The sequence below is a fragment of the Armigeres subalbatus genome, chromosome 2, assembly GCF_024139115.2.
Source record: "Armigeres subalbatus isolate Guangzhou_Male chromosome 2, GZ_Asu_2, whole genome shotgun sequence".
Classification (NCBI taxonomy): Eukaryota; Metazoa; Arthropoda; class Insecta; order Diptera; family Culicidae; genus Armigeres; species Armigeres subalbatus.
In genome coordinates this window covers 54,289,417-54,301,089 of record NC_085140.1, presented here as the reverse complement: position 1 = coordinate 54,301,089, position 11,673 = coordinate 54,289,417, and positions in this window count along the sequence as shown.

Here is an 11,673-nt window from a genome sequence, read left to right as displayed (position 1 = left end):
CAATAATTCGGCCGACCGCGCGATCGTTCTGCTGTCCGAAACATGAGAGATCACGCACTGAACTGATTAATTTTATTACCGGCCGCGCAACGCAGAACACAATAATTCGGCCGACCGCGCGATCGTTCTGCTGTCCGAAACAAGAGAGATCACGCACAGAACTGATTAATTTTATTACCGGCCGCGCAATGCAGAACACAATAATTCGGCCGACCGCGCGATCGTTCTGCTGTCCGAAACAAGAGAGATCACGCACAGAACTGATTAATTTTATTACCGGCCGCGCAACGCAGAACACAATAATTCGGCCGACCACGCGATCGTTCTGCTGTCCGAAACAAGAGAGATCACGCACAGAACTGATTAATTTTATTACCGGCCGCGCAACGCAGAACACAATAATTCGGCCGACCGCGCGATCGTTCTGCTGTCCGAAACATGAGAGATCACGCACTGAACTGATTAATTTTATTACCGGCCGCGCAATGCAGAACACAATAATTCGGCCGACCGCGCGATCGTTCTGCTGTCCGAAACAAGAGAGATCACGCACAGAACTGATTAATTTTATTACCGGCCGCGCAACGCAGAACACAATAATTCGGCCGACCGCGCGATCGTTCTGCTGTCCGAAACAAGAGAGATCACGCACAGAACTGATTAATTTTATTGCCGGCCGCGCAACGCAGAACACAATAATTCGGCCGTCCGCGCGATCGTTCTGCTGTCCGAAACATGAGAGATCACGCACTGAACTGATTAATTTTATTACCGGCCGCGCAACGCAGAACACAATAATTCGGCCGACCGCGCGATCGTTCTGCTGTCCGAAACAAGAGAGATCACGCACAGAACTGATTAATTTTATTACCGGCCGCGCAATGCAGAACACAATAATTCGGCCGACCGCGCGATCGTTCTGCTGTCCGAAACATGAGAGATCACGCACTGAACTGGTTAATTTTATTACCGGCCGCGCAACGCAGAACACAATAATTCGGCCGACCGCGCGATCGTTCTGCTGTCCGAAACAAGAGAGATCACGCACAGAACTGATTAATTTTATTACCGGCCACGCAATGCAGAACACAATAATTCGGCCGACCGCGCGATCGTTCTGCTGTCCGAAACAAGAGAGATCACGCACAGAACTGATTAATTTTATTACCGGCCGCGCAACGCAGAACACAATAATTCGGCCGACCGCGCGATCGTTCTGCTGTTCGAAACAAGAGAGATCACGCACAGAACTGATTAATTTTATTACCGGCCGCGCAATGCAGAACACAATAATTCGGCCGACCGCGCGATCGTTCTGCTGTCCGAAACATGAGAGATCACGCACTGAACTGATTAATTTTATTACCGGCCGCGCAACGCAGAACACAATAATTCGGCCGACCGCGCGATCGTTCTGCTGTCCGAAACAAGAGAGATCACGCACAGAACTGATTAATTTTATTACCGGCCGCGCAATGCAGAACACAATAATTCGGCCGACCGCGCGATCGTTCTGCTGTCCGAAACAAGAGAGATCACGCACAGAACTGATTAATTTTATTACCGGCCGCGCAATGCAGAACACAATAATTCGGCCGACCGCGCGATCGTTCTGCTGTCCGAAACAAGAGAGATCACGCACAGAACTGATTAATTTTATTACCGGCCGCGCAACGCAGAACACAATAATTCGGCCGACCACGCGATCGTTCTGCTGTCCGAAACAAGAGAGATCACGCACAGAACTGATTAATTTTATTACCGGCCGCGCAACGCAGAACACAATAATTCGGCCGACCGCGCGATCGTTCTGCTGTCCGAAACATGAGAGATCACGCACTGAACTGATTAATTTTATTACCGGCCGCGCAATGCAGAACACAATAATTCGGCCGACCGCGCGATCGTTCTGCTGTCCGAAACAAGAGAGATCACGCACAGAACTGATTAATTTTATTACCGGCCGCGCAATGCAGAACACAATAATTCGGCCGACCGCGCGATCGTTCTGCTGTCCGAAACATGAGAGATCACGCACTGAACTGATTAATTTTATTACCGGCCGCGCAATGCAGAACACAATAATTCGGCCGACCGCGCGATCGTTCTGCTGTCCGAAACATGAGAGATCACGCACTGAACTGATTAATTTTATTACCGGCCGCGCAACGCAGAACACAATAATTCGGCCGACCGCGCGATCGTTCTGCTGTCCGAAACAAGAGAGATCACGCACAGAACTGATTAATTTTATTACCGGCCGCGCAATGCAGAACACAATAATTCGGCCGACCGCGCGATCGTTCTGCTGTCCGAAACATGAGAGATCACGCACTGAACTGATTAATTTTATTACCGGCCGCGCAACGCAGAACACAATAATTCGGCCGACCGCGCGATCGTTCTGCTGTCCGAAACAAGAGAGATCACGCACAGAACTGATTAATTTTATTACCGGCCGCGCAATGCAGAACACAATAATTCGGCCGACCGCGCGATCGTTCTGCTGTCCGAAACAAGAGAGATCACGCACAGAACTCACTACACACTTAAATCATTTTACAGATTTCGGTGAATTTTGCTTCAATTCACCGAAATCTCAACAGCAGATTTGTTCGGTAATTATTTCACCAAATTTTCGGCGATTTTTCCTTTGTTCAACTGTCAAAACCACCGAAAATCTGTAAACTTATTCACCGAACAGTTCTGCTGTTGAGATTTCGGTGAAATTTCACAGAAATCTGCGATTTATTTTAAGTGTGTAGGGTGTATACTTTCATATGATATATAAATTAGACAAATAGGAGATAGTAAATTTTCCGATTAATGGCCACCCTTTTCCCCATAGTGCACTGGTCTGTTACACATCAATCACAGTTCATCTCAACTCTGGTGACATTGGCCTTCGCTATGGTTGAGAAAGTAATAGCAAATGCGACAGAATAAAAAAATAATCATAAAAAATGCACATCAAGTTAATTTTTCTTTTCCCAGTTTAGTAAAATCAGACATTGCCACGCTTTAGTGAATAGAAAACCTGCTTTCGACAAGTAAAATTAGGACTTTACATAATTTCTTTTCGTTAACAGTTTATCAATAATTTGATGAAACAATTTGACAAATTTCGGTAAGAAGTATACAAAAAATCAGGAGTTGAATATATGATGAATAGGCTGAGGTCGGCAAGATAATGCAGTTTAAAGCTGTTCTCTGTCCTACGGTACATCCACAAGAATGTTTTGTTCTTTCCGAATATTGCATATTAAGACTCTCAGTTGAACTTTTGAGTTTGACCGGATTAAAAACTAGGGTTTGACGTCCGGAAATCGTTAGTATTGACATTTCTAATAGTAAATTGCCAGTTCTTTGACCACTTTCAAGTTATCTTTGACCAACATTACTCCACCTCACAATTACAAGAGCATCCACCAAGTTCCGCCATCAGCGGCATAAACACCCAAATTACTCCACCAAAAAATGTCAAATAAACCAAGCAATGCGGGCAACTACACGAGCAACCACAATTCTAAATCAAATCTCAACTCTAAAAATGTAAGTATTGAATCCCAAATCGATCGCTTTTCTATCACGTTCAGTAAAGCTAACCTACAATGTAGGGACTCATCAAGCGTTTTTGGTGTAGGAGCGAGCAGACTTAAAACAGTTCAACTTGTGGAATTCCCAAATCAGTGAAAAACTAATTTCAGAAATTAATGTGGGCTGACCGCCGTAATTCTGCTCCCAATGCCGGATTAGGCTATTTTTCACCCAAACGTAGAGAAGAATCGGGTAACATTGTAAAGGTACAATATTATCTGCACTCTGCAACGTAGACCATACAAGACGAGGGACGCCTATCTCTCCTAAGGAGCACATCAAGGAACTCTCACGTGGACAGAAGCCTTAATGGAAGATTGGTTGCCCTACGAATCGACAACAAATCTGATCTCGAATCACAAATTCACAAGACCCTTGCAGCGATGATGTGTCTTCCCCTGCCCGATGAAGTCCCGTTCGAGGCTTTTGGAGCGTGGAGCGCAACCAAGGATGGAGAGATGTGGCCTCGAACCGTGTATTGTGGCGTCAAATTGTGGAATCAGTGTTATCTGTTTAGATGTAAGCTGAATGAGTGGAATGAACTTGGATTTACTCAACTCGCGCCTTGTCGTATGTAATCTTACTGGCCCTTGAAAGGGAATCTATGACAAAAGGTCGAAAGACAAAAGGTCGAAAGGACAAAAGGTCGAAAAGACAAAAAGTCGAAAGGACAAAAGGTCGAAAAGACAAAACGTCGAAAGAGACAGAAGGTCGAAAGGACAAAAGGTCGAAAGGCACAGAAGGTCGAACGGGGCAAAAGGTCGAAAGGGGCAAAAGGTCTAAAGGGGCAAAAGGTCGAAAAGGACAAAAGGTCGAAAGGGCAAAACATATTAAAAACAAGTTGATAACAAGTTGGGTATATTCCAAAAGAATTTATAAAATGCATTTAACTTCAAGCACAAATAACGCACTCATCTAATCAATCAAAGTTGAAGAATGAGGAATTTTCAAAGAAGGAGTAATTACTATAAGACAATATTATGAATATCTAGATAGTTCTGAAAGAGATAAAAAATATTGGTCATGAGAATTGAATAAAGCTCGTATTTCGTGAGACAGAGTTGTTCTATACACACTCAGTTCAGCTCGGCATATTTTGATTCTTTTGCCGAGATTCGCACAGCCGAGCGCTCGGTTCGTGACTTACTGCTGATATCTCAGCTGAAAAATTAGTTGTTCACTACGGCACTCAAAGGAGCCACCGTAAACATACGTACATTCAGCCGATATTCCAGCAAACGAACTTAAACCGAGATTTGCACAGCCGAGATCGGTGGAAAAATTTAAGTGTGTACAATTGGCTTTGATCTTTGATCTTTAATTTTTCACTATATTTAACAGTCAAATAAAATTCATCCAATGAGTGCCAATAACACATGAATATCTAGGTTTTCTGAATGTCACTTCGATCTGTCAAAATAGTACACGTCGCAGCCACGCAGGCGCACGCATTGAAAATACACCGGCTTATAATACACGCCAGTGTATTTGATCGAAGTGACATTTAGAAAACTCAAACATCCATCTATTAGTGGTACTTATTGAATGAATTTTATTTAATTGTTAAAAATTGTAAAAATAAAAGAGCAGAGTTTTTACTATACTGTGTAGGGCAACTCTGGTGCGAGATTGATTCTCTCCGTTTCACTTTCTTGTCAATTTCAAACTTATGTCCCTTTCGACCCTCTGTCCCGTTCCACGTTTTGTCCTTTCAACCTTTGACCCTGTTCGACGTTTTGTCTTTTCGACCTTTTGTCCCGTTCGACGTTTTGTCCTTTCGACCTTTTGTCCCTTTCGACCTTTTGTCCTTTTCGACCATTTGTCCCTTCGACCTTTTGTCTATCGACGTTTTGTCTTTCGTCCTTTTGTCCTTTCGACCTTTTGTCTTTCGACCTTTTGTCCCTAACCCCTTGAAAGGAACGATTTACTCTTAATCATACATCTTCTTGATCACTAACTGAACCGCAGTCAACCATTAGTCAAGCAGTCAACCTGAAACTTGCGAGTGCTGCTGCTGACCGACCATACTACACACACCACACGATGATTTCCCGCTACACTGCAGAAGATGCCATCGCTGAGGTTGAATTCTCAGCACCACCGGGAGGGCACCACCTTCGTGGTAATGCTCTCTGCGAAATCTATCTAGGTAGTTCATAGTCAAACCCACAAGTTGCAACGTTTTGATGTCTGTGCTTACAATGCACGCATGGTATTAAATGGTTCAACCGATTCCAAACTTTCTAACAATTTTCGGTGATACATAGAATTGAACATCATTTTTAGAAGGCAGTTTGTCTTCTACGAATAGAAAATCCAGCAAAGATGGGACTGATATGCGATCATAGGCAGTATATCTTCTTCTTATTATTATTGGCGTTACATTCCCACACTGGGACAGAGCCGCCGCTTAGTGTTCATTAAGCACTTCCACAGTTTCTGCGAGGTTCCTAAGCCAAGTTACCATTTTTGCATTCGTATATCATGAGGCTAACATGATCATACTTTTATACCCAGGGAAGTCGAGACAATTTCCAATACGAAAATTGTCTAGACCGGCACCGGGAATCGAACCCAGCCACCCTCAGCATGGTCATGCTTTGTAGCCGCGCGTCTTACCGCACGGCTAAGGAGGGCCACCTAGGCAATATATATACGCTATGACTATTCCAGGGACGAGATAATGGATGACAGCGAGAGGATCCGCTCCATTCTCTATGCACAAAACTAGGGTTCGTTTACAAAGTACGTAACATTAAATTTGGTAATTTAGAACCATCAACCACACCCTCGTAACATTTTATGAAAGAAAGTTTAATTTTTTGTATGAATCGCAACGGTCGCTTAGAGCCTCTCCCTACAAAACATTTTTAAATTAAATATTATCATCTAATACATTTGTCATTTCAGATTTTTCCACTGGTCGAATTGAACCATCGAAGGATTACAATGTTTTAGCTTAAACTTAATAAAAATATCAATTAAAACCAGGTAATCGTGTTTTTGATTTTTGTCTTAAATTGTAAAATATTTCATTGGACATATGTTACAGTATCTGAATTTTGGAAAAATCTTTACCTGCAGAGTGCGATCTGATTTTTTTTTCTCTTAATAATTCATAGGAATCAAACCTTCTCGTCAAACCTCGTCAAATACTTATTATATATTATACTTACAAATACTACAATTCGTAAACAGTAATAACTGAGTGATAAAATGCCTTTGACGAAAGCCGAATTGATCATTCTATTGAAAATAATTTTCTCGAATATCTCGCTTGTTGAAGAAAGCAAGCTAACTGGACGATGACTAGAACTCTCAGTTGGATTTCCGTCCGGCTTAGAAAATTTGATGGCGGCTTTCAATTTATCTAGAAATAGAAATTGACGAGAAAAAATGTAAAAAAAATTGAGCTTGCAAGACAAAGCGGCTTTTCTATTTGACTGAACTTTATAACTAACTGACTCCAAGGAGGGAATATTTCATCTTGATTCAATAATCGGCCAATATTCCAAAACTATTGAGTCGCACAAGCTATTCTTTGTTCAAATGGAACTAAATGGTTAAAAAAATTAGTCTAGAACGGTAATAAGGAGAAATTTCAAGATTACAAAATAATCTTTACACACAATTTAAGAATTTACTGCAAGTTATAATATAAATTTAACATCTTTGCGAATGTTGCGAATACATTCGAACGGACGTGAGAAATTATAGAAAAGCTGCGTGACGTATTTCGAGCAAAAATTTCAACATCCGCGGTGTGGCTAGGCGGTGTATATTACCTCTGGATGTATGTACGTGATCAAAACATTTTCGATTATGTTGACAAACCAAAGTTAAACGATCGATTCTCGCGTCCATCGCTGTAATGCTCAAATAGGTATATAGCGCCCAGCGCTTAGATTGGTGGTGCCCCATCAACGTTAATACAGGCCCAAAAGTAATCGCCTCCGAAGTGCGTAAACGGTTTGACGTTAACAGGCAGAGCTCTAGGTAGCGGTTTCTACAGTGCTGACATCGATCCGCAACTTTCCTCAAAATTCCAAATACCACATATCTCAAAACCAGAGATGCATTTGAACACGAGAACGCGTGTTCATGTTCAAAAAGTTCTGAACACTGCACACTGTTCAAGAGCACTGACCTAACTTAGCAACTTGTATCCTAGGAAAACAAACTCAAGCGACGGCATGCTACTCATTTTTCGGCTAGTAATGGAACACGTGGGCATCTAACGGATAGTAATCAAGCATGCTCGTAGGTTTTTGCATAGTTCCAAATCTAAGGAATCTTAGTTACCATGATCGTTTTGCTTGCGTACCAACCCAGTGCACACTGAACTGTGTTCAGAGTTCAAAACTTAGAACACCAAGGCGCGCTCTTGGCTCATGTTCTGTTCAGGATGCATCTCTGCTCAAAACATCTCAAAACTCCAAATACCAAAGACAAAAAAGCTCTGTTAAAGAATCAAACCAATATACTATTATTGTAATCTGTTGTGCCTTGCATACGTGATTCATAAGTCGTGCTGCAATTAAAGTTGCCCGCACTTCCAGTCAAGGAATCGTAACATATTTTAATGAGGCAACTCCACTAAGCTTCTTGTCTGTCATGTAACTCCGATGATCTGCATTTGCGTGCGTTTACATCCCAGAATTCATCAAGGTATATGGATCTGATGAAAGCGTGGAAGACAGGATTGCCGTATGTTCCGAATTCCTTGTAGTTGTTCCGGTATCTGCTCTTTCCAATTTGGCTTAGCTCTCCACAAGTGCTGTATTATTTTTTTTGCAACGTATGAATAAGTGAACAATCATACAGAGAGGTTCAAAAACAGTCATAATAACCCGGAGCACTTCTCGTTTCATTGGAATATGAAGCTCGTTTTTTCATGCTAAACACGTGTGTACTGGGTGTACATTTGAATATGAAAGTATCAAGCTTGCTTTCCTGTAATACTCCAATACACCGCAGTACTATCCGTGAATTTGACACAAACTGTCGTATTTCCGACCCGCAATTCGACTATGTATGGCTTCGGATGCTAGTGGAAATTCTGCCCGAAGCTGTCCCGCATCTGTGTTCTCTACGAACTAAGCCATGCATGGGGAAAGGATGCACCACATATGGCTACGTCCACAATAGTGGATGTTTCTTGGACTTATTTCACCACAAGAAGCGGTGAAATAACAACCTCTTAAGGTCATCTGATGCAACATTTCTCCTAAATATGTCTCTGATGGAGTCTTATCGGCACGGTAACAAGTGACGCCACCATATCAGTAACTTTCAGCAGAATATCATAGAATTACAAGCCATGAACTGCTGCAGCCACATCCCAAATTAATCGAATTTTGTTTTGCTCTTTGGTTAGAGATTTGCCTAGCAAAGCCCTCGTTTTTTTAGTAATTTCTGACGACAAAGTGCCATATGAAAGGAGTCTGGAAGAAATGCGCGTCCAACTGCCAGAAAAGACCCATCCAATTCCTAAAAAAAAACTTTATTAATGGTTTCTACTAATAAAGACTGTGTAGCCGAAAAGTTAAATAAAAAGTACAGTCAATCTTACATCAAAACTATTCGTTGCGATATCTGCACAGCCCTGCTAATATCTCCAGTTAAACGAATATGGAGAGATTTTTATAGTCCGTAGCAGACACTCAAAACTATCTACTCTTCCAAAATAATAGATAATGAGCTGTCATTCAAGTGAGCAAAAATTTGAATAACCTGCCCGTTTCCATTTCCGTTTCCGAGTGAATGAAACATACCGTAAAAATGTACAAACACGGTGGTTGTGAAGCATCGTAATCTTACTGCACGATGAGATCTTTGAATATTGTCACCAGCCTTCTAACAAAACACTGCGATTTTTATATCAGATTCAGAGCTGAAATATGTGTTGTGAGGTTAGGCATAGCTTTTATAATTTCTTGTTTGTTTGGAACAAATATTAATTTCTACTATTGTCCAGTTAGTCTTTTGATAACGAAGGGGGTGGGAAATAAAAAATAAGTGTATAAATTGATAGAACCAAAAACTTATAACTAAGAATTTTATACAGAAGTTTGATATACCCACTTAAATAATAAACTTTGGCCATGAAACTGTGAGGGTCGGAAACTGAAGGAGACAATAAAATTTGTTCCTGCCTAATTTTTTTGTTAAATATCTTGGCTGTGCATATGCACAGCATATGTTTCGAAATGGACAAATTGATATGAAATTTGCGAAAAAGAATCCACGTGTCTTGGAGGGACTCGAACCCTCAACCTCCTACTCTCTAGATAGGCGTGATAACCCCTACACAACAAGACCACTTAAAGGTCACGTTTGCGGAAAAGCCATCAGAATCCAGTACCAACCTCCACCGCGGTTAGCTCTCTTTTTTGCAAATTGAATATCTTTCGGATGCTTGATTTGTCCAATCTCCACATGTGCTTTACTATTGTATACCCACAGCCAAGCGAGTGCACATTGTTTATTAAACGAGAGGATCGCACTCCATGCCCCCCAGTAACTGTCTGGGCGGGACGGTATAGAATGCGAATTCAATCGCACTCTGCTGTGCCAAAGGCTTGCTTGGCTAAAGCATTTGATGAGTTTGATTGCCTTACCGCATTCTATACCGTCCCGCCCAGACAGTTACTGGGGGGCATGGAGTGCGATCCTCTCGTTTAATAAACAATGTGCACTCGCTTGGCTGTGGGTATACAATAGTAAAGCACATGTGGAGATTGGACAAATCAAGCATCCGAAAGATATTCAATTTGGTAAAAAAGAGAGCTAACTGCGGTGGAGGTTGGTACTGGATTCTGATGGCTTTTCCGCAAACGTGACCTTTAAGTGGTCTTGTTGTGTAGGGGTTATCACGCCTATCTAGAGAGTAGGAGGTTGAGGGTTCGAGTCCCTCCAAGACACGTGGATTCTTTTTCGCAAATTTCATATCAATTTGTCCATTTCGAAACATATGCTGTGCATATGTACAGCCAAGATATTTAACAAAAAAATGGTTTTCGTACGGCCGAGTTGCCGAATAATATGCAATTAATTGCTGCCTAATTTGTTTAATCACAATTGAGTGTATTCATATAACCCTGTGATAATTAAGTTTTAACTAATTATCATTTATTCTCATTTAATGAAATGCAAACTCATTATATCAATTAAGTAATTTACTAAATAGTCGAATTTAATTATCTCTTCAACACAAAGACGTTCTTTATCTTCAAGTAACCAATTCGCCAAACTGGTCATATAGTGCTACTTCAATGCTTATATTTTTTTGAATAGCCGTTCATTTTTGGCCTTATATGGCGATTTGGAGCGCTTATTGATTAATTGGAGTGTAATATACATTTTTGATCCAATTTTCCATTCATTGCCACTGACGTTTTCATTTCATGTACAGTCCTTTTTTGCCATCTCGCTGTTACATTGTTGGTCGCAAAAATACGCAATCAAGTTTTTTTTATTGGTGATCAGAAATTCATTCTAATTTTTTCGTTAAACAATATTAGTTATAAAAATGTCATTTGTCATCGTTAAAAATGAAGAAAATTTAGTACATTGCATTAGAAAAATGGAATTGTTCTCATAGCATAAATGATTTGAATAAGGAGCGCTTCTGTGGGTCAATACCGTATTGCCGCATCGGGTATGAAAATTTGAAATAACCTTCTCGACTTTTCACGAGGTTTCACATAGGTATGTTTGCCCAACTTCCAACACACAAAGCACTCCCCGTCACCTATTTCTAGTGACACCCATGCAGCTTCGTGCATGAACTCACCTCACATATGGCACTGCTTGCTCCGAATAGTTGGATGGCTGTCTGCCGCTACCACTCAGGACAAAACCCAGATTCGTGTAAAATATAAATATGCAGTAATAAAACCGTAGAAAACACCACCGCACTTCCCACCTCGTTTTCCCATCGCTTTCCACTCCCTCCACCAGAAGGGCCGTTGTTCGAACCCATTACAGGCAGGCTCCTGTTTCTGAGGTTTCGCCGCCCACACTCCCTCACTCAAAATGGGTTGGTTGATCGGTGGCAAAGGAATATGGTTATAG